Here is a 27,573-nt window from a genome sequence, read left to right as displayed (position 1 = left end):
AACAATTCATTCATTATTCTTAATTAATATAAATACTATGAGCCAAAGTTGCTGTCTGCAATCGGTGTATGACTACAAATAAATACAAATGAACATCCTGACGAAGTAATTTAAAGGCCATAATTAATAGAAAACGTATAGTAGGCTATTAAAGAAAAGCTTGACTGTCCTTGATAGAGGTTATTTGATGTTGGAAACGATTATATCAAGCCAGGGAAAAGCACGACGAACAGTTTGCAAAGCACTGAATATGTACATATCAATAAATATGCATAATAATGCACGAAGACACAGTCTAGAACTAGATTTACCTCATTGTTTATAACCTTAACGAACCTCATTCTTATTTGTTGTTGTTGTTGTTATTATTATTAGCTTATTAAAAAGTTATTCATATACAAGATTAACTATAAAAACGTACGTTATAAAACTGGTAATATATACTATTTTAAGTTTAATACAAAAATGAAACCACATGGGAATATTAAAGCAACGAGTAATAATCAAAATGTTAAATAAAAATAATAAAGACACGCTAAATGGCACAGAAGATCCTCATCTTGCTGCCTCTTGATGGCTTGTTGTATTGAAATAAAAAGCTTTTAACCATCTTACTAAAGGCTCTCATAGGCCTCTGTGTATTGTATCATTCTCTATTATATTGACAATACATCAAATATGAAAGATTTTATGAGGCTGCAATTTACCACAGTTATGTAAAGCCAGTTATATAAAACAGATATTTTATATAAAGCAGATATTTACAATGTAATGTTTTATAGTCTATTAAAACATTTCTGAAAAATATGACATAACGATACACAATTAAACATTCATAATATGCCTGTTTTTCGCAAAATACACTTTAAGTTGATATACTCTATAGTGCCACCAATACCAGGAGTACCAACAATATTGTTTAACTAGTTTAAAAATGATTTTCTATTATTATTATTAGTTGTAATAGACTTAATCTGCCTTAAAATAATGCATTATTAATAGCATTAGTTGTGCACATGTAATTTCAGTTTTGGTTGTATACCACAACGTCCCGCCTGGACAATCCATCGTACAGGTTCTTGATATATTTTCGTACTGTTTATTAATTTATTTATGTGCTTATGTTTTTATTATTATTATTATTATTATTATTATTATTATTATTATTATTATTGGTCATGAACGACTTTTGAAACGCGCATTTGTTTAAGTAACCAAACAAACTAGCATGAGCAGTGCTGGCAAAACAAACTTATCTAGCATGCGATGTAATCAATTACGGACAGCCGCAGATACAAGACTGTAAGTTAGTTTTTTTTATTTGTTTTTATTTTGTCAGAAGTGTCTTGCCTTTATGTGTTAGCTAGTGAACTTACATAAAGTAATGCAACCATGCTTAATAATGCTAATGTCAGTTTGTTTAGGGTAATAATACTAACACACTGCCTGCCAATCAGATTTTATTATTTATAAAATGTATGTTTCCTTATTTGCTATTTGGAAAACCCAACATTTCTTACTTTGTATCTGACTACATACCTTCTTGGTTAAAAAATGAAATGTGTAAATCTGTATATCAGGGTTTAAATAGTTGTAATTGATAACTGGCTTTATTTTATATTCTTAGCTTGATCTCATACAGTAAAACGATTTCAGCAACTGTTCTTGTTTTTAACTGATCCCCCTTGTACATATTTTATTAATCAAAAGGGACCCCACTAAAAATATGCTATTTGGGACCATTGTAAGCACTGCAGTGCTTATATATTTTGATTGGAGCACTGTTCTCATCTCAGCATTGTCAGTGAGGTGTCTAAAATCCCAGCAACTCTGCTCAATATTGTCTTAGTGTCACTACAGTGCAGAGCATGGTCCACCACCCACTTAACATCTGTTCAGTGGTGGTCCCATTTGATTGATAAAATGGAAAGAGCCTTACGAAGACTACAGAACTACAGATGGACTACAATAATTAACCAGATACCTAAGAGCCAATTTGTTTTGTGGTGTAGCTTATCAAATAATCATTAAATCTTCATACCACAGACCAAGTACCTAATAAAGTGCTTGGTTAGTGTACTCAGACATAATATTACTTTCTGTGCTGCTGAATCTACAGTTGCAAAATGTATTAAAATCCATGGCATACAAAATATTTTAAAGTACAAATAAATAAATACCTAACAAACATGGTTTATATTTAATAAATCTAAACATTTCAAATTGTACTGAAATATAAGGTAGCATGTTTGCAAAATATATCAAAATAATGTATCAAAGTTAAGATTAAACAAAGTAAAATATAAAATAAAATATTTTTGTTAAATATTTACCAAGAAACCAAATGATCTTAAAACTTTGAGCCTTAGTCAATAAGTCGTATTGGGTAAATAGTGCACCTGCTTCTTTTTGGATGCCTACTGAGCTGCTAGACATTGTGGAGCATCCGGAGAGCCAGCACAAAGGGGCTTCCCTTCAGTCGGTTTTGACTTGTTGCTTTCAGCAGCTGGTCATTTACTTCTAAATTGAGGCCAGGAAGCTGCTATTTATTCCCTGAACCAAAGTGACAAAGGAAGTATCTGTGTAAACAGGCATCTTTAAAGTGCAGAACCTACATCAGCATCTTTTGTGTTTATCAGTCTGTATTTCAGCCTTCTAGATCTGATGTCAAAAGGCAGTTAGAGTTCGACCTTTCCATTTACAAACCCCGTTTCTAGAAAAAAAACTGTGACGTTTTGTAAAATGCGATAAAAAGTAGAATCTGTGAAAGAAAAAATTTCCAATGACTTTACTGATTAACTTCATTGTATTTTGCAAATATAAACACATAAAAAAATTTGATGCCTGCAACACATTCCAAAAAAGTTAGGACAGAGGCGTAACTTTAGCATTGAGTTTCATCAGCGTTCCTATTATTGAGACCTTTTAATGGTTTGGGAACTAAATACACTAATTGTTGAAGCTTTGTAAGTTATTTTTTTGTCCATTCTTGTTTGATTTGAGACTTCAGCTGCTGAACAATCTGTGGTCACCATCTTCTGATTCTCCCTTTTATGATGCACTATACATTTTCATTGTACAATAAATTTTTAAATCTGGACTGCATGCAGCTAGTCAAGCACACACTATGTGTCTGAGAAGCTATGAGCCCTGGCATTATCTTTCTGAAATAACCATGGATTTATGGAAAAAGATGTTGCACTGATAGCAGCACATCTGTCTAAAATTGAAATATACACATTTGTATCAATGTTACCTGCACACATATGCAATTCACATGAAACATGGACTTACCTGACCACAGCACGTTGTCACTGTCTTTTAGTCCGTCTGCAATGAACTTGGGCCCAAAGAACTGAATTGATGTCTGGCTTTGTCTTTGTGTAATAGAGTTTCAGCTTGCATTTCTTCATGCAGTGATCTGACTGTGTTAAGTGACAACAGTTTTCTGAAGTACTCTCAAGTCAATGGCTATATTTATCACACTATCATGAATGTTTTTCCTGCACAAGGACAGTTTTTTTCTCTTGAATGAAGACTTGTTTTTGCCCTACACTGACTGAGATCACTCCAGATTTCCTGAATCACAATATTATATTTTATTATAATTATATTATAATTTCACAATACTGCATAAGGTAGAGGACTTGGTGAAATAATAAATTATTTGCAGTCTTGCATTGAGAAATGTTATTTTTTAATTGATCCATCATCTCTTGTACAGACTGAGCCTGGTGGATTCTATTTGTATACCCAATCATGATTCCCTCACCTGTTACCAAGTCACCTGCTTATTGTGGAACGCTAGTGTTTGAATATTCTATAAACTTTTCACTCTTATTTTGCCTCTGTTCCAACTTTTTTGGGGTGTGTTGCAGCCATCATAAAACTAAATGTGTTTATATTTAGTATTACACTGGAAATCTTTTCTTTCTGCTTTTATCAGTTAAATAAAGATTTATAAAAATAAACAAATCACAAAATTTTTATGTCTCATCTTTTCTGGAAACAGAGTTGTGCTTTTACCCTAGTTGTTGCCACCTTTGACTGGTGTTATGTGGAGGTGGAGGCTTTCGTAAACAGCAAGCTCAGTATTGTGTTTTTCACAAATTGTAAACAGCCCCAAGTAGAAAGCAATTAATTCACAAAAACAACAAAATAAGAAACTACAAGCCCAGACCTTGAAACTGCATCTTTATTTAGAGCTAGTTTAAATGCACAATTTAAATATCTCAGTAAAGGCTATATGTATTTCCCATATGTATTTTATATGCTACTAACATCCACTTTGACAGTTTATTTATTTAGTCTTTTACCTGCATAATTTTTAGGGCTGGCTCGATACCACTTTTTTTTGTCCGATACCGATACTTCAAATTGAGTATCTGCCGATACCAATCCGATAGCGTCATTTCTCCTCTCAAACAACTAAGCAGTATTAATACGTCTCAATTCACCATGGTTAAACTAGCTATCTAAATAACAATGCTCAGACTGTGAAACAAATATTCAAAAGGAATAAATACAGAACCTACAACATCACACTTATGCAAAACTGCTGTTTTTATTATCACTTTTACACACAGAACATTTAGCAGCATTTTCGGCTTGTTTTACAAAAGTGTCTACAACTGGAAGATGTGGGTGTCAATCAAATGCAATGGACCAATTAGAATTGACGCAGAGTTGAGATTTTCCATTAAAGTTCTGTCACGTTTTTAGATGATTAGGTTTTTAGATGATTAAAAACCAAAGCGCCCTTATTACAAAACCCTGCTTTTTTTGAAGAGGAAAACGGGAAACGGTGTAGTTTGTTTTATTTCATAACACTAATGGATTAATCTCCAGGCCAGGACAAGATAGGTTCTTTATCTCAGGTGAGCGATTTATCATTTATAAAGTGATTTTTATTGTGTTTAAACAGTGTTTTTAGATGTGGCAGTAGTAGATGATTTTTTAAAAAGCTAAAAGTTTAAGTAGATCAGTGTGTTTTCATTTCTGAATGGCTGTTGCGGATGAGTTGTAGATCAGTGGCACATGTTAATGATGTCATCAAGCGTGAGCGGCAATAAACGGCACTCTGTTGGAACGTATCTTCGTGTGTTATTTGTTTTACACACAAACAATGGCCTTATTTACATTAAGTGTTATTTACATTAAGCAACAGTATCGATTCGGATTACATGTTTTTTCCTTCCGATGTTCGATCCAGTGATTTGGGCCAATATTGGACCAATACCGAGTATCGGATCAGTGCCAGCCCTAATAATTTTTGACAAAATAATAGTATTAATGTGAAATAAAAATCATAATTTTTCCAAATTATACTTGCTTATTATATGCTTTTTAAATCTTTAAATGTACAAGTTGTAGCAATTTTTAATTTTGGTTTAGAATCTATTTAGTCTACAGTGTAGAAATCAATAAGCACAAAATAACACTGAAACAAAACAGCTATAGTTTTTTGTGGTGAGAAATAAGACAAAGAAAAAATATGAAATAGGAGAACAATACGATAAAAATATTTTATAATGTTTTTCTTATTGTTGTATTTACGCATAAAAATACCATGCACATCCTTTCACAATTTTCCTTTGATCAAATTGCATTGCAACCCATCAAGCAATTTTTCTATTTGAAAATGACCTTGGCAGATCTTAGAAGACTGTATTTTTGTGCATGCTAGGTTTGTATTGTGTGCTGATACATGATGTCTGCTCAACAATACTGCATATTCATAGGATTAAAGTGAATGTATGCCCTGATAAAATGTTGTGTAAATCAGAAATTTTTTTAACCTCCTGGGAGCTGGGAAACATGCAGTGTGTCTTAAAGGTGCACTTTGAGTGTTCTTAAAGTTGCTAATAATTTGTAAAAATATGTTTGAGAAAACATGATGAAACTGAGAGACATATTTTCATTAAAGCAGGCACTGTTACCTACAACAAGAAGGGCCAGGGTTCCTGGCAGGGTGGCCAGTTTTTTGTGGAGTTTGCATGTTCTCCTTTTGTTAAAGTGGGTTTCTTCCAGGTGCTCTGTTTTCCTCCCACAAGTCCAAAGATATGTCAGATCAACTGGAGATACTAAAAGTTCCCTAAGTGTGTGTGTGTGTGTGTGTGTGTGTGTGTGTGTGTGTGTGTGTGTGAATGTGTGTGAATCTGCCCTGTGATGGACTGACAACCTGTCTGGAGTGCTTCCTGCCCTTTGCTCTGTATATCAGACCCACTGTGACCCTGACCAGGATTAAGTGGTGGTAAAACTGACAATAAATAAATGAAAAAAGTGTGTTGTACACATAAAAAACATCACCAGAAAAACACAGGTCTGACCCTCTTTGTTGTGTTTAAATCTCTCCCATGAATCACACGTCATTATAGAAGTGCCCTGCATTCTCCAGTGCTCAAAAAATACAATCCTTTCATTTTTCCTGGTTCAGTGTTATTGCAAAATTCTGCCCAATGCACCTTTAGTGTACATGCATGTGGTAATATTCCAAAGAAGACACTGAAGTGTCTAAAAGGTCAATCAAGGTTAAATGAAGATGTAATTACTTTAATTGGCATCAGCTAGGAGTCAGAAAAGATGCTGTGAGAAGTTGTGGGAGGAAAGCATGCAGGTTTTTATAGCACCTTTCTTGCCTGCTGCCCAGGCACATTATTGTGGAGGTGGAGGTCTGTCATCACAGTATCCCCCCCTGACCTGACCATGACCCTAACTCCCACCTTTAGTAGACTCTACAATGAGATTTATTTATGTATTGACACAGAGGAAGCCTAGTGGGTAGAGCTTTGGGCTATCAGTTGGAGGGTTGTGGGTTTGAATCCCGGCTCTGTGCAGCCACTGTTGGGCCCTTAACCCTCTCTTTTTCAGGGGTGCCATACAATGGCTGACCCTGCGCTCAGACCTCAGCTTCCAAACAAGCTGGTGAATACAAAAGAACATTTAATTGTACTGAAATGTGTACAGTTAATGTCATTGTACTGTACATAAACATGTACAGTGTATCACAAAAGTGAGTACACCCCTCACATTTCTGCAGATATTTAAGTATATCTTTTCATGGGACAACACTGACAAAATGACACTTTGACACAATGAAAAGTAGTCTGTGTGCAGCTTATATAACAGTGTAAATTTATTCTTCCCTCAAAATAACTCAATATACAGCCATTAATGTCTAAACCACCGGCAACAAAAGTGAGTACACCCCTAAGAGACTACACCCCTAAATGTCCAAATTGAGCACTGCTTGTCATTTTCCCTTCAAAATGTCATGTGATTTGTTAGTGTTACTAGGTCTCAGGTGTGCATAGGAAGCAGGTGTGTTCAATTTAGTAGTACAGCTCTCACACTCTCTCATACTGGTCACTGAACGTTCCAACATGGCACCTCATGGCAAAGAACTCTCTGAGGATCTTAAAAGACGAATTGTTGCGCTACATGAAGATGGCCAAGGCTACAAGAAGATTGCCAACACCCTGAAACTGAGCTGCAGCACAGTGGCCAAGATCATCCAGCGTTTTAAAAGAGCAGGGTCCACTCAGAACAGACCTCGCGTTGGTCGTCCAAAGAAGCTGAGTGCACGTGCTCAGCGTCACATCCAACTGCTGTCTTTGAAAGATAGGCGCAGGAGTGCTGTCAGCATTGCTGCAGAGATTGAAAAGGTGGGGGGTCAGCCTGTCAGTGCTCAGACCATACGCCGCACACTACATCAAATTGGTCTGCATGGCTGTCACCCCAGAAGGAAGCCTCTTCTGAAGTCTCTACACAAGAAAGCCCGCAAACAGTTTGCTGAAGACATGTCAACAAAGGACATGGATTACTGGAACCATGTCCTATGGTCTGATGAGACCAAGATTAATTTGTTTGCTTCAGATGGTCTCAAGCATGTGTGGCGGCAATCAGGTGAGGAGTACAAAGATAAGTGTGTCATGCCTACAGTCAAGCATGGTGGTGGGAATGCCATGGTCTGGGGCTGCATGAGTGCAGCAGGTGTTGGGGAGTTACATTTCATTGAGGGACACATTAACTCCAATATGTACTGTGAAATACTGAAGCAGAGCATGATCCCCTCCCTCCGGAAACTGGGTCGCAGGGCAGTGTTCCAGCATGATAATGACCCCAAACACACCTCTAAGACGACCACTGCTTTATTAAAGAGGCTGAGGGTAAAGGTGATGGACTGGCCAAGCATGTCTCCAGACCTAAACCCAATACAACATCTTTGGGGCATCCTGAAGCGGAAGGTGGAGGAGCGCAAAGTCTCGAATATCCGCCAGCTCCGTGATGTCGTCATGGAGGAGTGGAAAAGCATTCCAGTGGCAACCTGTGAAGCTCTGGTAAACTCCATGCCCAGGAGAGTTAAGGCAGTTCTGGGAAATAATGGTGGCCACACAAAATATTGACACTTTAGGAACTTTCACTAAGGGGTGTACTCACTTTTGTTGCCGGTGGTTTAGACATTAATGGCTGTATATTGAGTTATTTTGAGGGAAGAATAAATTTACACTGTTATATAAGCTGCACACAGACTACTTTTCATTGTGTCAAAGTGTCATTTTGTCAGTGTTGTCCCATGAAAAGATATACTTAAATATCTGCAGAAATGTGAGGGGTGTACTCACTTTTGTGATACACTGTATATATGACAAATAAAAGTGTTCCATTCCAATGTGCTGGTTCTTCCTTCTCACAGTTTTTAAAAACTGATTGTAGTAAATTTTAGATACATAACATTTTTATTTAATCATTTTAAATAGAAACCTTAGCCAGCTTTCATGTCTTAACACCTGTCCCTGAGGCAACACATGGCATAACTTGCATATTTTACAAGAAACATACCAATAATGAACAACTGAACGGAAAAAGAAATTTTCATCCAACCCACTTAAATATAACATTTGTAGCAAACATAAAAAATGAGAAGAATTATAATCATAATATTTCTACAAAGCCCATTTCTGAAAATGTTGGGATTTGTAAAAACAAGAATGTGTTAATTGTTAATGTAGAACTATTATTTTGACAGAAGTACAAGGAAAAGCTTTACCAATTTGATTGTATTTTATATATAAACGTATTTTGAATTTGATGGCTATAACACCTCAAGGTTATCAGGAGGGTATCAGGTAATTTAAAGGTGAGGTCTTATTAAGCAAAATCATGACTCAATAATTTGTGCCAAACTTAATGAGATAATTGTCGATCAGTTTAAAATGACCAATGTCTTCCTCAATGTAAGAGTGCAAATAATTTAGGTTATTTGCCATTTACCATACATCATATTGTAAAAAGTTTCAGAAAATTTGGAGAAATCTCAGTCCATTATTTTAATCCATTTACCTTATATTTTCCGAAAATGGGGGTTGTATTAACAATGTATCATATATAATAAAATTATGTGAATTTATAGGACATAAAACACAACATTTTGTAGGTTGGTAACAACTGTGTTGGAGGAAACTGGAGCACCCCAAAGAAACCCACGTGGACACAAGAACATGCAGAGTCCACACAGAAAGCACCCTAGCCACCCAGGCCCTTCTTGCTGTGAGGTGAACGCACTACCCTCTATGCCACTGTGCTGCCCTGTTTTTCACCAGTGAAGTTAAAATATAGAAACTACTTTCTGCTAAATGCAATTACTTATTCAATTGATACTTCAGGGATACTAATTATTTTCAGTAAGGCATTTTAAGGACATTCAAATAGTCCTCATATCAAAAAGTCAGTGTTCTTTTTATGTGAACAAATTGGGTATAAATAAAAATATGAAACAGAAATATGGCTTTAATTGCTAAAAAAACAAAACAAAAAAAAAATGAAGTAAAAGTTTCTGGCAAATATTAGTGAACAAAAAGTACTTTTTTCAGCAATGACCTGAAAATATTTTAAATCATACTATGAAGAATACATTCTTTTTAATAAAAAAAAAATCCATTTCTTTTCAATTTTTACCTAAGAGCTCATTACTGTGGTGGTCCTAATTCTTAAGAATTATTAACATTTTTGCTTCTATGCATCGTCACTGCCAACCAGCTAAGATTTGTAATCAAACATTTTAGATTATGTCAAACGTGCTAAATATCATTTTGGTTAACCTTCTTTGCTTAAGTGTAAAACTAATAAGACTGGTGTAAGAATAACTAGGCATTTGTGGGCTTAATTGGTTGTTTTTATGTGTTTTCTGACCTTAATATAGGTTATTTTGTGTGATACCTGCTTTAGTCTTCAATTGATCATAGACACATGACAGTTTCAAGGACAGCAGGATAGATAATAAACTGCCCTTTGTGTTTTCATCTGCACAGGTTGCATTCAGAAACTTTTTCTTTTAAGTATGTAAAAATGGTCCATTTAGAGCTGTTTTGCTACTCATTACAAACCTTTTAAAAGTAAGATAACTTTAGAAAAGGTCATTAAATTTCAAGATGAACCAAGATGATTTAGAGGGGTGTCTTTAATAGTTAATTATGGTGGAATGTCATTTTTATACACAAGGTTCAAAAGATTTATCAGTATAGCATAAAAAGATCTCTTAGATTTATTTTCACTTGCCAAGATATGGACTTTACAAGACATATGAAGAAGTTCTGGATGTCAATGTGTGTGTGTGTCACTGTGTGTTGTCACACATTTACCTGTCATCAGTATTAAAATGTTCAGCAATTTGAGCCACGGAAGCTGTTCTGATGGTTTGTACAAGGTGCCACAGCCTTTGTGTCCTCTATAATCAATGAGTCTTGGCTGCCCAACAAACTAGTGGCAGTTTGGGGCTTGGTCCTCTTCAAACCACTGTCAATGGGTAATCACCACAGCTGCCTGTATCTTCAAGCCAAAGATATAGGCAAAGATATAATATTCTACAATAATCATATTATGCTTTAAATAGACACTTAATACCTAGTCATTACAAATATATATATATATATATATATATATATATATATATATATATATATATATATATATATACTGGTGCTGGTCATAAAATTAGAATATCATGAAAAAGTTGATTTATTTCAGTAATTCCATTTAAAAAGTGAAACTTGTATATTATATTCATTCATTACACACAGACTGATATATTTCAAATGTTTATTTCTTTTAATGTTGATGATTATAACTGACAACTAATGAAAACCCCAAATTCAGTATCTCTTACTTAAATTACTTAAGACCAATAAAAAAAAAGGATTTTTAGAAATGTTGGCCAACTGAAAAGTATGAAGATGAAAAGTATGAGCATGTACAGCACTCAATACTTAGTTGGGGCTCCTTTTGCCTGGATTACTGCAGCAATGCGGCGTGGCATGGAGTCCATCAGTCTGTGGCACTGCTCAGGTGTTATGAGAGCCAAGGTTGCTCTGATAGTGGCCTTCAGCTCTTCTGAATTGTTGGGTCTGGCATATCGCATCTTCCTCTTCACAATACCCCAAAGATTTTCTATGGGGTTAAGGTCAGGCGAGTTTGCTGGCCAATTAAGAACAGGGATACCATGGTCCTTAAACCAGGTACTGGTAGCTTTGGCACTGTGTGCAGGTGCCAAGTCCTGTTGGAAAATGAAATCTGCATTTCCATAAAGTTGGTCAGCAGCAGGAAGCATGACGTGCTCTAAAACTTCCTGGTAGACGGCTGCGTTGACCTTGGACCTCAGAAAACACAGTGGACCAACACCAGCAGATGACATGGCACTCCAAACCATCACTGACTGTGGAAACTTTACACTGGACCTCAAGCAACGTGGATTCTGTGCCTGTCCTCTCTTCCTCCAGACTCTGGGACCTTGATTTCCAAAGGTAATGCAAAATTTACTTTCATCAGAGAACATAACTTTGGATCACTCAGCAGTCCTTTTTGTCTTTAGTCCAGGCGAGACTCTTCTGACGCTGTCTCTTGTTCAAGAGTGGCTTGACACAAGGAATGCGACAGCTGAAACCCGTGTCTTGCATACGTCTGTGCGTGGTGGATCTTGAAGCACTGACTCCAGCTGCAGTCCACTCTTTGTGAATCTCCCCCACATTTTTGAATGGGTTTTGTTTCACAATCCTCTCCAGGGTGCGGTTATCCCTATTGCTTGTACACTTTTTTCTACCACATCTTTTCCTTCCCTTCGCCTCTCTATTAATGTGCTTGGACACAGAGCTCTGTGAACAGCCAGCCTCTTTAGCAATGACCTTTTGTGTCTTGCCCTCCTTGTGCAAGGTGTCAATGGTCGTCTTTTGGACAACTGTCAAGTCAGCAGTCTTCCCCATGATTGTGTAGCCTACAGAACTAGACTGAGAGACCATTTAAAGGCCTTTGCAGGTGTTTTGAGTTAATTAGCTGATTAGAGTGTGGCACCAGGTGTCTTCAATATTGTACCTTGTCACAATATTCTAATTTTCTGAGATACGGAATTTGGGGTTTTCATTAGTTGTCAGTTATAATCATCAACATTAAAAGAAATAAACATTTGAAATATATCAGTCTGTGTGTAATGAATGAATATAATATACAAGTTTCACTTTTTGAATGGAATTACTGAAATAAATCAACTTTTTCATGATATTTTAAGACCAGCACCAGTATATATATATATATACAGTATATATATATATACAGTATATATATATATACAGTATATATATATATATATATATATATATATATATATATATATATATATATATATTTACAAAAAATCATAACAATTCTAGAGTAGCTTTGTGCATTCAGCTTCCAAGGTTATATGTTGGTTATATATCAAATAATATTTACAGTGTGCAATGACTTCAGAGTAAATGAAAAGTAAAACATTTTATTTCTATACATTTTATTATTATTTGCTTTTTTTTTTAACTTTCAAAATAGTTCAAAAATGAATAAATATGTGTTGATTTATTGTGGAGAGCTGGTGACCTGGTCAGAGAAAATAACGTTCAATGCTGGGGCAATAAGTAAAAGTCAGTGAGCTTTCTGTCCACTCAGTGGTAAATCTCACTACAGCAAGTAGTCTTTCTTTTACTAAAGAAACGTTATTATTTATATAAATAATTATTTATGATGTTTATGTAATTTGCTCCTTCATTTTTAAATATGAATCGTTTTCGTACTCTATTCTTTCCTGTCTTTACTTCAGTTGTACAATGGCAATGCTGTACACATTTTCTGCAGTCACCTGATGGCATTAATAAAATTGGATTAAAATGACAAATTATATGTCAACTGGCAAATATTGACCAACTTTGAGCTTGACATATAATTATTAACTTACAATTTCTTACAGACAGAAAAGCTGCATGCTTTTTTTCATAGCCTACTTTTCTAAACTGTAGTACTAACTTATTCTTAAGTCCAGGAGTAGGACCAACATGCTCAGTTGACTCCTGCTATTGACAACCCTGGCCCTCAGTGGCCACATAAAGGTGTGGGACAAAGGGGAGCAACAGCTTAGACAGCCCACTGATAGAAAAGAATGGTAGCCAAGGTAATCCAGAAATTGGAAAGCAGCAAAAAACAAGTTGACCTTGGAGAATAGGAGGGGTTGTGAATGTTCCCTGTGAACCCCCCGGGGTGGGAATTTGATGACAAATGCCTCCAATTTGTTGTTCTGAAAGTCTGAATTGAAACATCTTTGGAGGCAGAAAAACTGTCTGGCATGTTGGTGTGTAGGTGATCACTTGACACACAAGCATACACACCCCACCCACAGCTGTAACTGTTCTGGCACATAACTAATTGTACACTGGCTCATCCCTCAAAACTCAATATCCACTTCACAATGTGGTACTGTGTTGCTTTATAATTTAACTTGTTGAATCAAAGCATCAAGAAAAATTCTTAAATACTTGATTTGTATTTGTGTTTAAATTTGCACGTCTCCTGCCCTCCCTCTGTGTTTTTCCAGTCCACTGGCTTTGTATGTCCTCGTAACTGCCTACTTATTTCTGAGGGTAAGTGCGAGATGGGTGAGATCCCCCTGCATTTTTGTCTTCATTGTAAAAAACACTTGAAGAGGCGCTCTGAGTTGTTCCTGGACCGATCTCAATATTTGCCCCTCTTCCCAGCAGGACCGCTTTCTCCTCATTACAAGGTGACAAAGTGCAGGCTTTAACAAGCGTCCCTCTGCCCCTCCCCAGCATTTAGAGCCCCCCCCCATTAAAAAAAGAACATCATTTTAATTATGCAGTCAATCACAATTACAAGCAAATGTTTTCCCTGTTGGGCTTGCCCCTCTTTTCAGCGCTTTGTCTGCAGCCCCACTGTATGGTGGGAGAAAGGCCTCGGCGGTCAATGGGGCGGCTGAGTGGATGTGTGTAAGGTGGAAGCCTATGTCCTTCAGCCCACCTCACAGTGTGCTTTGTCAGGGGCAAGGGACGTGAGGGAAAAGAGGAGGAGGCGTGTACATCCGCAGCACATTTACTGAATTAAGGAACACAGTGGGGAGACTTTGGAAAAGAGGCTGCGGGAGCGGGGTGGTGGAGGGCTGAGGAGCTGATGGAGGACTTGTTGCTAGGTGACTAACAACTGCTGCGTGTCATTTTTTTTCTTGCCCATTTTTACTCTTCAATCCTTCTTTTTGCTTGGATTGCTTCCCCCGTTCCTTTCCTGCCCACCCCCCACATACCACTTATTCTGAAATAAAAAGGTACAGAGAGGGAAGAAATTGTTTTTAACGTTCCCTTCTCTACACTATTCCCGAAAGAAGAAGCCACAATAGTGACTGTAGTTCTTTTTACACATGAAGCTAGCAGAGTAAAAATTCTGTCAGAGGTTATTCTGTTTTGTATTTGAACGCAGCATTATTAAGAATTAAGAAATCTACCACCAGTTCTGTGATCTTGCTATATTTTAAGCTTTCAAATTAAAGAGTGAATAAAAGAGTTTCAAACTGGAGCAATAACCGTACTGTGGATGTTTGGTTCAGTTACAAAAGAGTTGATGGTCAGTAAAGCAGTTATTTGTGAATCTTTCCAAAATTGTTGGCAGTTGCTCGCAAACCGATGGAAAAAAGATTCGGCTCAACGGTCGCTTTCATATAAGTTGTAGAGTGCTGGCACAATACTGTTACCCTGCTGCATCGTTGGCGGTATTCCTAGATTTCATTCAAAGTGAATGTAAAAATCATATTTATATTAACATCATGATACATATTTTGTATTGCCCAAAGGTACTGGGGTAAAAAATAAGATTTTTGCCTGTATTTCTCTGGTCCTAATTAGACTATTCAGGCATTTTAGATTAAAAAAACGTTTATGCACAAATGTCCAGTTTCTTTAGGTCAGTGAAGTCATAAAGGTTCTGCCACTTGCATTTGTAGCAGTTGCAGTTGTAGCCTAGCCGTTAAGATACTGGACTAGTAATCAAAAGGTCACTGGTTCAAGCCCCACTACTGCCAGGTTGCTGCTGTTGGGCCCTTGGGCAAGGCCCTTAACCCTTAATTGCTCATACTGTACTGTCACACTACTGTAAGTCGCTTTGGGTAAAGGTGTCTGTTAAATGCCGAAGAAGTAAATGTTATGCACTTTTTATGTGAAAATACAAATAGTAGAGTAATATTATTTTCTTTTCTTTTTATTTTCAAAAAACACAAAAATGGTGATGGACAAAATTCTAGTCAAATAAAACTCTCAGAAAAGGCAGCAGCCATAAGCACATTTTCTGTTTTTCCTACTGTTGTAACGGTTTGTGGGCTAGACGGACAGGATGGGCGGACACAAACGCAGAGATGTGAAAGAAACGATATTTTAATGATAACAAAGACAAGACAGGACACAAAACCAAACACACAACCTATGCTAAGCTAACTAAAGCTAAACTAAACACACAGGAAACCTAAACCCTAAGCTAAACAAGAACTAGACAGGACTAAACAGACTGAACAGGACTAAACAGACTGACGGGGCTAAACAGACTAACAGGACTAAACAGACTGACGGGGCTAAACAGACTAACGGGGCTAAACAGACTAACAGGGTAAAACAGACTAACGTGGCTAAACAGACTAAACAGGCTAACGGACAGGCTAAACAGGACTAAACAGACTAACAGGGCTAACGGACAGGCTAACGGACAGGCTAACGGACAGGCTAAACAAAGACTAAACAGGACTAAACAGACTAAACAAGACTAAACAGGCTAAACAGACTAAACAGGCTAACGGACAGGCTAAACAGGACTAAACAGACTAAACAGACTAACAGGGCTAACGGACAGGCTAACGGACAGGCTAAACAAAGACTAAACAGGACTAAACAGACTAACAGGGCTAAACTGACTGGACAGGACTAAACAGACCGGATGAAGGAGCAAGGAGCAAGGAGCAAGGAGCAAGGAGCAAGGAGTCACCAGAGCAAACAGAGTTACAATGAAAATAGTCTCCAACCTGCCCATTGCCCCAGCTCTCCTTATAAATGCTCCTTGATGAGGAGCAGCTGGGGCTGATTAGCTCAGGGAGCCAACCACCTGTGAGGCATGGCAGGGGAGTGAGTGTGCACACAGAGAAGAGGGGCGTGGCACATGAGCACACCGAGGCTAGCAGTGTGACAGATGCCCCTCCCAAAGGCACTACACCTGGAGTGCCTAAAAAAAACAAAAACAAGGAGGTCCTGGGCCCTGCGGGGTAAATTTGAAGTCATTAAAAATGTCCTCAGGCAGGCGTGATAAAAATGGTGGGACGCAGGCTGCCGACAGAAATCCAGAGGCGCAGTCGGGGAGCGCCGACGAGAGTTCAAAAGCGCCGTCGGGGGGCGCCAATGTGGGAACAGAAGCACCATCGGGGGGCGCCAACACGGAAACAGAAGCGCCATCTGGGGGCGTCATCTCGGAAACAGGAGCGCCATCTGGGAGTGCCGACGAGGAAACAGGAGCGCCGTCGGTGGACGCCCACTCAGGAACAGAAGTGCCGTCGGAAGACACCAACTCAGGAACAGAAGTGCCGTCGGAGGACACCAACTCAGGAACAGAAGTGCCGTCGGAGGACACCAACTCAGGAACAGAAGTGCCGTCGGAGGACACCAACTCAGGAACAGAAGTGCCGTCGGAAGACACCAACTCGGGAACAGAAGTGCCGTCGGAGGACACCAACTCGGGAACAGAAGTGCCGTCGGAGGACACCAACTCGGGAACAGGAGCGCCATCGGGATGCGCCAACTCAGGAACAGGAGCGCCATCGGGCTGCGCCAACTCGGGAACAGAAGCCAGCTGCGTGGAGCCTGGCGAAGAGGTTTCGGGAGTCAGCTGCGGTGAGCCTGGCGAAGAGGCTTCGGGAGTCAGCTGCGGTGAGCCTGGCGAAGAGGCTTCGGGAGTCAGCTGCGGTGAGCCTGGCGAAGAGGCTTCGGGAGTCAGCTGCGGTGAGCCTGGCGAAGAGGCTTCGGGAGTCAGCTGCGGTGAGCCTGGCGAAGAGGCTTCGGGAGTCAGCTGCGGTGAGCCTGGCGAAGAGACTTCGGGAGTCAGCTGCAATGAGCCTGGCGAAGAGGCTTCGGGAGTCAGCTGCGGTGAGCCTGGCGAAGAGGCTTCGGGAGTCAGCTGCGGTGAGCCTGGCGAAGAGGCTTCGGGAGTCAGCTGCGGTGAGCCTGGCGAAGAGGCTTCGGGAGTCAGCTGCGGTGAGCCTGGCGAAGAGGCTTCGGGCGCCAGCTGCGGTGAGCCTGGCGAAGAGGCTTCGGGAGTCAGCTGCGGTGAGCCTGGCGAAGAGGCTTCGGGAGTCAGCTGCGAGGACCCTTGAGAAGAAGCATCCGGAGTCAGCTGCGTGGACCCTTGAGAAGAGGCGTCCGGAGTCAGCTGCGTGGACCCTTGAGAAGAGGCGTCCGGAGTCAGCTGCGTGGACCCTTGAGAAGAGGCGTCCGGAGTCAGCTGCGTGGACCCTTGAGAAGAGGCGTCCGGAGTCAGCTGCAAAAACACTGGAGAAACGTCATTAATCAGCTGCACAAATCCTTGAGAATCTACTTGATTCAGCTGTGAGGACCCTGGAGAGGCGTCCGGAATCAGCTGCAAAAACCCTTGAGAAACTTCTTGAAACAGCTGTGAGAACCCTGGAGAGGTGTCCAAAGTCACTTGCGAAAACACTGGAGAAACGTCATTAATCAGCTGCACAAATCCTTGAGAATCTCCTTGATTCAGCTGTGAGAACCCTGGGGAGGTATCCAAAGTCACTTGCGAAAACACTGGAGAAACATCATTCAGCTGCGAGGACCCTGGAGAGGCGTCCGAAGTCACTTGGGGAAACACTGGAGAAACATTCAGCTGCGTGGACCCTGGAGAGGCGTCCGAAGTTAGCTGCGAAAACACTGGAGAAACGTCATTCAGCTGCGAGGACCCTGGAGAGGCGTCCAAAGTTAACTGCGAAAACACTAGAGAAACGTCACTCAGCTGCGAGGACCCTGGAGAGGCGTCCGAAGTCAGCTGCGAAAACACTGGAGAAACATCACTCAGCTGCGAAAACACTGGAGAGGCGTCCGAAATCAGCTGCTTGGACCCTGGATATGCGTCAAAAGTCAGCTGTTTGGACCCTGGAAAGACCGGACTCAGCTGTGAAAACACTGGAGAGGCATCCGAAATCAGCTGCTTGGACCCTGGAGAGGCGTCAAAAGTCAGCTGTTTGGACCCTGGAGAAACTGGACTCAGCTGCGAAAACACTGGAGAAAAGTCACTCAGCTGCGAAAACACTGGAGAGGCGTCCGAAATCAGCCGCTTGGACCCTGGATATGCGTCAAAAGTCAGCTGCTTGGACCCTGGAGAAACTGGACTCAGCTGCGAAAACACTGGAGAGGCGTCCGAAATCAGCTGCTTGGACCCTGGATATGCGTCAGAAGTCAGCTGTTTGGACCCTGGAGACACTGGACTCAGCTGCGAAAACACTGGAGTCCGGACCACATTAGCAGTGGGCGCTTTGCTGCAGGAAAATTTTGCTCTCATGAGGCCCTTAAACACCTTAACCGAGTTCAGCTCAACTCCCCTGTCAGACCAAAGCTGCTTAGCCCACTCACGAGCAGCACCCCTCAGCCGAGACATCATAAATCGCACCTTGTCTGTTTCAGCTGGCTGGGGGTCCAGAAGGTTCTGCAGGTAGAGCTGGCTCTGTAGAAGGAAGCCTTCGACGCCTGAGTCGCTTCCATCATATGGAGCTGGCCTACTAAGCGGGAAGGTTTGAGGAAACCTCATGGAGCCGAAGTCCGGAAAAACATGGACAAAAAACATCTCGCTGTGTCCTCTTGGGGAGACTATTCTGTAACGGTTTGTGGGCTAGACGGACAGGATGGGCGGACACAAACGCAGAGATGTGAAAGAAACGATATTTTAATGATAACAAAGACAAGACAGGACACAAAACCAAACACACAACCTATGCTAAGCTAACTAAAGCTAAACTAAACACACAGGAAACCTAAACCCTAAGCTAAACAAGAACTAGACAGGACTAAACAGACTGAACAGGACTAAACAGACTAACAGGGCAAAACAGACTAACAGGACTAAACAGACTGACGGGGCTAAACAGACTAACGGGGCTAAACAGACTAACAGGGTAAAACAGACTAACGTGGCTAAACAGACTAAACAGGCTAACGGACAGGCTAAACAGGACTAAACAGACTAAACAGACTAACAGGGCTAACAGACAGGCTAACGGACAGGCTAAACAAAGACTAAACAGGACTAAACAGACTAAACAAGACTAAACAGGCTAAACAGACTAAACAGGCTAACGGACAGGCTAAACAGGACTAAACAGACTAAACAGACTAACAGGGCTAACGGACAGGCTAACGGACAGGCTAAACAAAGACTAAACAGGACTAAACAGACTAACAGGGCTAAACTGACTGGACAGGACTAAACAGACCGGAGCAAGGAGCAAGGAGCAAGGAGCAAGGAGTCACCAGAGCAAACAGAGTTACAATGAAAATAGTCTCCAACCTGCCCATTGCCCCAGCTCTCCTTATAAATGCTCCTTGATGAGGAGCAGCTGGGGCTGATTAGCTCAGGGAGCCAACCACCTGTGAGGCATGGCAGGGGAGTGAGTGTGCACACAGAGAAGAGGGGCGTGGCACATGAGCACACCGAGGCTAGCAGTGTGACAACTGTCATCACAGTCATAAGCAGTTAAGCTGAAATGAGTGTTACATTAAGCTATGCTATAAGTGATATAAACTACATGAGTGTAAAAGCTATATCATGAATTCAAGTATCTCTGTGGAAAACTGTACATTTCATTAGCCTAAAAAAGGCACCACTGTTAATCTTACATCAGATTTGCAGTGCCGTCTCCGAGATTATGACATGACCTCACATTCCTAAGGCTGCCATTGTCTCTCCACCCATGCCCTGTCTCGTTCACACATCTCCCTATCATTTGTCACTTAGTGGAGAGTTCAAGAATACACAACTCTATGATAGGATGTAGACAGAGCTGAACATTCAACATTTCATAGTAATGAAACTATCAGCAATAACAGAAGCGATGCACTGACATTGATTTGACATAAATACAATGTATTACATGAATAACATTTCGTCCTTCAATACATATACTGACTTTAAATCCTGTATATCGTAAGTACATTCTGTAAATGCCACCACATAATGTAACTCCTAACAGATGCTTTTATTAAAGTCATAAATGTTGGATTTACTAATTTCAGTTAAATCAAATCACTGTCTACTGTCTTGTCTTGAAAGTGTCTTCCCCTTTACAAGTCTTAACAACATGTTTAAAGTAGTCAGACTCCTGAATTTTTTGTACATCCCATTCCAAAACCATTGAAGTTCCGCCACACCAAATTTGTAAAACGATGTCTTGCTTGGTGCACACGGTACATGTGCATTGTCCGCATGTTGAAACAGGAAAAGGCCTCCACCAAACTATTGTCAAAGAGTTAAAAGCATATTTTTTTGGGTATGGGAAATGGGTATTTTTTAAGGTTATAAAAATATGCATTGTCAAATATAAAAATGCATTACCTTACTTCTTAGTAATTACGATTGACTATGTTGAAAGAGTATTTGTGTGGATAGTCAGATATTATTCAAGAAGGCTTGCATAAAGTACAACCTGCTAGAACTAAAGTAACACTAGCTGAAGTCATAATTACAAAGAAGTAATTAGGCTGCCATCCCACAAAATTCAATTACAATAAAGAATTAATGTAATTTAATGTAAAAAAAAAAAAATGCACTAATGAATAATCTGTTTAACTGAATATATACCTTTGACCAAAATTTCTTTTTAAACCCACATTAAACTTAGGTAAAAAAAATTAAACATATATTTTAACTATTTAGTACCAGATATAAAAAACAGGTGCACAAATCAATAAAATTTGCAATGACACACTGATGGCCAAAACATTAAGTCCACACGCCTAATATGTTGTCAAAACAGACAAAAAAAGAGACATGGACTCCACAAAACATCTAAAACATCTGGTCTATTTGGTATGAGAACCTTGCCCATTTTGTTTTTTTTATTTCAGCTTTAATTCAGTTTTTCTAACTTGAAGTGTGCAAGGTGGGGTGAAGGGTGGTTGTTTTGTTTCATGTTAGTAAAGAGGTTAAAATATTTTTTGACTTTTTAAACAATCTGAATAAATGCATTACTGAGCACCTACACTCTTATAAATGAACCTAACATGCTAGATTTGACTATACTATCATACACATTGTATCGAAAGTGCCATTCACACTCACCTGGGTAATTCTTTTTTTTGTTCCACTTTTGCAGCTTTTAAACAATAAAGTTAGTGGGTTGCACCTATTTGAGGTGAGATTTGTGGGTGATTAGCTGATAGCTGATGTATGCATTATGAGACATTTATTTAATAAAAGTAGTCCATCCTCAGCTTAAATCACCAACAGCCTTCTTTCTAAATCACTTTCATTTTTATCCTATTCCAAGTGGACGTTAAGCTATTTGCTCCTGTGGTTTCTTAAGTGTTAGTGCACTTCTGTTAGTCTTTTGAAAAGGTGTTTCACATAATTGTGGAGTGTGCTTGTGGGAATTTGTTTTTATTCATTCAAAAAGCATTCGTGAGATCTGATGTTGGATAAGGAGGTCTGGCTCACAATCAACATTACAATTCAACCCAGAGATGTTTAATGTGTTCAGATCAGGCTCTGTGCTGCCCCTATATTTGCCCCAAAATATTTTTGTTAGGAATTCCTGAAGCAAAATTCTTAGGTCATCTTGGAATGGCAACTCCTGCCACAAAGTGGGGATCATATTATTTTATTTGATTCATTTTGAATATCTGTTATTAATGAGTGTGGCTTAAACATCAAAACTCGCTAATGAAGTAAAGGCTTTCGCATTCTGTTGGCAATTTATTACACATCAGCCTTATGTCCTTTCCTGTTTATTACCCAGGATTTATACTACATCTTAACTTAATTGGCGCAGTTATGGGGTATGCTTAAATTTCTCAAAAATGTAAAATTGCAATGTTGAAATACTAGAACTTGAACCTTAATTCTAGCAACAGCTAGAAAATATAATCATTTGCTTTTACTGCAGTGATATGTTGAACAAGTACTCTGCTAGTCCCAAGCATACCTCCATAACAATAAGAGCACTGTGAGTGAAGTACCATTACAGGCTTATACTCATACACGTGGCAAATAACAAAACCAGTAGGTTATCAGCACAGAGAACATATGCAGCTACATAGATTGTTTGCCTTTCTCACCATCAACTGTAACATTGACACATTTACACACAAGGTTCTTCTGAGCAAAGAAATAACTTAAGAGCATCCAGCAAAGTGCTTTTTGGCAAATGCAATTTTATGTACGTTTTTGCTTTTTCAGTTGTGCTAAGAGCGCAAACATTTACCCACACAAACACGCAGGTGAAACCTGATGTTGCCCCTTTTCTGCTTGCACAGAAAAAAACATTCACCTTGCTGTCAGAGATGGTTAGTCACTTTCTATTAGCTTAGCATAATACACATCACTTTCCAGCCAGTTGATTTGTGCCACTGGGCTTCTAAGGTAGGTACTTGAGCTGTGACCATCATGCCATGAACCAATAGGTTTGCCTTGAATAGCTTGGAATAACTAGCCTCAATTATAGATGTAAGCCACTAATAATTCAACTTAATATCCACCAATCATAATAATACACATTCAGGTCCCTTCTCTTCCAATCACTAGTTCATCTGCATTACTTATATTTAATAGGACATTCTCCAAAAATGTTCTTTTCAAGCTGAAAAATATTCAACTCAAAACAGTGTCATGGTTAAATTGTGCGTCTATTGTCTCTCTTTAAAAAGGCTAATCGATTGACTTCATTGTTGCCTGTAGTCTATTTAACTCAGACCTTTGTCCCGTGGCATTTTAGTGGCAAACAAGGAAAACATGCCACATATTTCAAAAAGAAACGCAGAAAGAAAAGATATACAGCAGCATAACCCATTGTCTTGGTATTGATGTCTTGAGTGTGTCTGTGTGTAGAGGTGTGTATCGTTGGTAACACACTGCATGGATAAGCAATTTTCTTTCGATTTTCAACAGATTTTTCTTTCTGTTTCTGACTTCTTCAGGTTATTCATGCTTTTCTGAGTAAGTCTGTTTGCCTGTGATCCTGTCTTCCTATTGGCCTGAACTGTATAAAGACATTTAGCATCTCCTAGCCCAAGGAACAACCAAGTGAACTTGTGGTTTAGTTTGTGGTTTTTTGTGACATAAAAGCATTAAAATCATGAAAACATTTTTCCAGCTTATATTGTCTACCAGTTACTACCAATCAATCAACACATGGCTTTAATCAATGTATTATTTCATTTCAATTGAGCACAGTTTTGATGAAGTGAAAATACTGTATGGATGCAATTAAAACCTTCAATGTAGTCAGCACACCATGCGAACAAAAAAATCTATTTCTGTTTGTATGTGCTATGTCTGAGCTGTAGAAACAGTATTTTTCAGATAGAAAAGGTGTTGGCTTTGATGGCAGAAACATTAAACATCATTCAGTCAATATTCTGTTCATTCACTGGTATCACACAATGTGTGCAGCACACATGAAAAGTGCTACAGTTCTGGTTCTGATTATTATTTCTGTTGGTGCCATACCTGAAAAAAACTGTAGTTGCATGGCCAAAAGAAAAATCACCATCCATTGTTTGATTACTCCTTTTTTGTGTTTGAAAAAAAAAATTCTGGTTTTCTAAGCAATGTATTCAGCTTAAGCAGAGGTAGTTTGGTAGAAAGTGATCATTAATGTCCTATGGAATATAAGCTTGGCACATATTTGAAATAAGTATTTCTAAGTGAATAGAATAAAGTTACGAGGGGCAGATTTACTCCCAACAAAACACAGCAGGTGAAATTTGAATTTAGAAATATAAACTTTATGGTTGGTAACATAAATGCTAGTTTTAATATTAGTGCAGCAGCAGATTTGGGAGATTTGCACCTTGGCTATATTTTAGGTAAGTAATTAAATTGGATTTATGTTAGATGTCAATAAGCATGAAGAATCCAAGAAATTATTTTGTGCTCACTTTTCTGGAGATTTGCTTCTCATTGTTTTTACACTACACGCATTTAGACACTAACTTACAGTCACCACATTACCTTAGCCATGGCGTAGCAACAAACACGTTGAATAGTTAAATATAATCTGACTAATTTTAAGTACATGCTCATCCAAGCTAACAAATCATTGTTATCAAACAGGTTATTTACTGATGCACTCTGAATTAGTCTTTATGATCATGATAGTTAACAAAAAGTAAAATCTAAGTACACCTGTCATTTTGGCTATTTTATAAAAAACCTATTGTACAAAATGTTTTACTTCCAAAGTCATTGCTGAGAAACCCAAACCAATGACCTTGAATTTCACTCCACACTTACCTAAAACCCTTGTTGTAGCAACCAGCTACTCCATCTCAAAACTCAAATGTTTTTATATGAAATACCAAATATTTTTTACAATGAATCGTGATGCTGCACTATATTTTCTGTTGCAAACATAAGCAAAGAACTTAATAAGGCATCATAGAATTGAATAGGAAAATGCCCCAAACTAGCTGAAGGTGAGTAAACGTTTTCTGATTTCCAGCAAAATGGTGATTATATTGTGTGCTATTATTTCATGAAGTATTAGTAAGGAACATGCTAAACAGCAAATTGTTTTCAAGCTTGCCTTTCCCATTATGGCACTGTTGACTGTCCACAAACATATTAAGATGGGTTTCATTCTGGAAATTGTACCCATAAGAGTGAACATGTTTATAATCATTTGAATTCAAGTGATTTAAAGTTGCAAATATTTCCCACTGTGCCACAGGGCTCTTTTGTAGTTTTGGTATTACTGTAGCTAAACCTTTGTACGTTTTAAAGATTGTTAGTAGTATCCAGTGCACAGAGACAATTTCAATTCCTTGCACAACACAATGTCACATCATTCTGGTTAAAGGAAAACAAAAGTGTCAGAAATGTAATATTCCTTTGATCTTTTTACATATTGTTATGTAATTTTTATGTATAATATTTTACTGCACTTTATAGTGCACTTTAGAGTCATCTTTTTTCACACTTCTTTACATTTTTATCAACTGCTTTATCTTGCTCAGGGTCACGGCAGGTCCATTTCCACTGGGTGCAAGTCAGGAAATAGGGCTTCGTGCATCCCTCCTCCCTAAGAATAGCCAATCAAGTTTGTTTAAATGCTCAGCCAATAGCACCGCAGAGACTTAGGCCCTGATTTCAGCGGTGGTGGGCTAGCATAATAGGCCGCTGTGCCATTCAAGCGCCTCATCTAGTAAAGGATAAACATAGTGGTGCAAACAACTCTGGGTAATGTAGTCAGTAATATATAGTAGTGCCTGTAGTGAAACAGTGCAATATCTCTGAAAACTACCTCATGTTTATTTAGTGAGAGAATAGTTATTACACAAGTATTTGGTGTGTGTTTATGACAGCTTATGAAACTCTTAACAGAGAAGTACGACTAGATCCTGTGGCTAATCTTCTCTGTGTCAGTGGATCATTCTGTGACCTGGTCAAGCTGTTTTACATGTCACTAATCTTCGTCCTCAGAGCAGCTGTGTTAGACGAGATGGCTCAGGCCCAGCCGCATAAACAAACATGTATGCAGTGTTTGTGATGTGGCATTAAAAAAAATTGTAAAGACTGTATGACTTTATACAGAATATATACTATATGCTATTAGCTAATTTAACTTAAAATTCAAGCAATTATTTTTTTAACCAATATTGTTTTACAGAAGGGTGGCACAGCTGGTAGAGTCAGTGCTTGACAGCAACATGGGTTCTTGGGATCTGGGTTTAAACGTATGCCACCAGTTATTGTCTGTGAGCAGTCTTGTGCCTTTTATTTTTAGATGCCAGATTTACCACAAACTAGTGAAAATCAATAAGTAAATGTCTACAACACAATTCACCCATATAAGCAATTTATTTGGGGATGTCCGGAGAACCTAAAGGAAAATGATAACCGGCATTTCTACTACAATGTGTAATTGCATGTCTGAGGCATTTATGTTTCTATAAGATGACTTTTAGGCAGTGCTTAGGGTTTTGGTTTAATAAAAGGTTAAAACAAGTTAAGGAATGACTGTTCTATAAGCATTCTATGTTGGTAAGCCATATCTTTCTCTTGCTGTCCCACATTGCTACTTAATTTACATAATGGGGTCCGTTTAACCTGACCTTCCATTTGAACTTTAAACTTTAGTCCTTATGCATTAGCAAGATCGGCTCAAGCTTGAGTTCCCTAAGCCTTTCAGAGATGACAGAATGCAGATAATCCTCTCAGCTAAGCGTATAAGTTTGATGTCTGGGCTCATTAAGACTTAGACACGAGGCAGAATAGTCCATTAAACACATTTATAGTACAGTAGAGCCAAGTGTGTGCTTGTGTGTGTGTGAAGGTACGGATGGAGTTGTGCTTATTCAGGCAGACATTAGTGTCTGCTTGTTCCCTCTGTCTGACAAGCTGACACTTGTGAGGTGGCCTGCCAGTCCCTAAGCACAGACAAGAAGAGCGGGCATCATGAAACATGCATGGCTGCCGCTGGCCCCCTACATTATTTAGAGAGTCCATATCCACTCATGGCACATTGGTGACAGCACTTTCTGACTTTTATAAAACATACATATCAGATCAGTATGTGGAAAATAGCTGAGAGAAATAGATTACAGGGTAAAAGGGCAACCACTTTTTCAGCTGTACTTCTAAAAAAGAGTGTTGTTTTTAAAATGGACTTGATTCTAACTGTGAGGTTTGTTTTAACAGTCAAGAAACCTTTGTAGTTTACACTTTGTAGTGTATCATTTGTTCATTCATTCATTTTTATATCTTGCAACGTTATCCTGATCAGTTTCACAGAAACAAAGTCTACCCAAAACAATAAACACCCTAAACAGGGCACCTATCAATTACATTTCTATATATTTTTAAAATGAAAGGTTATTATCCTACAGGTTTAGCTGGCTTAGTTTCCATCAAATACTGGACCGCACAACTCCTCTTTATTGCTCTGTTACTCTACATGAACAAATACGTGATACAAGCACAAATAAGTAGACCAGGGGTTAGTAAGAAAACACTGGGTAGCTGTACTCT

This window comes from Trichomycterus rosablanca, chromosome 9 (assembly GCF_030014385.1).
Source record: "Trichomycterus rosablanca isolate fTriRos1 chromosome 9, fTriRos1.hap1, whole genome shotgun sequence".
In the NCBI taxonomy this organism is placed as follows: domain Eukaryota; kingdom Metazoa; phylum Chordata; class Actinopteri; order Siluriformes; family Trichomycteridae; genus Trichomycterus; species Trichomycterus rosablanca.
Note: the sequence above shows the minus strand (reverse complement) of the source record.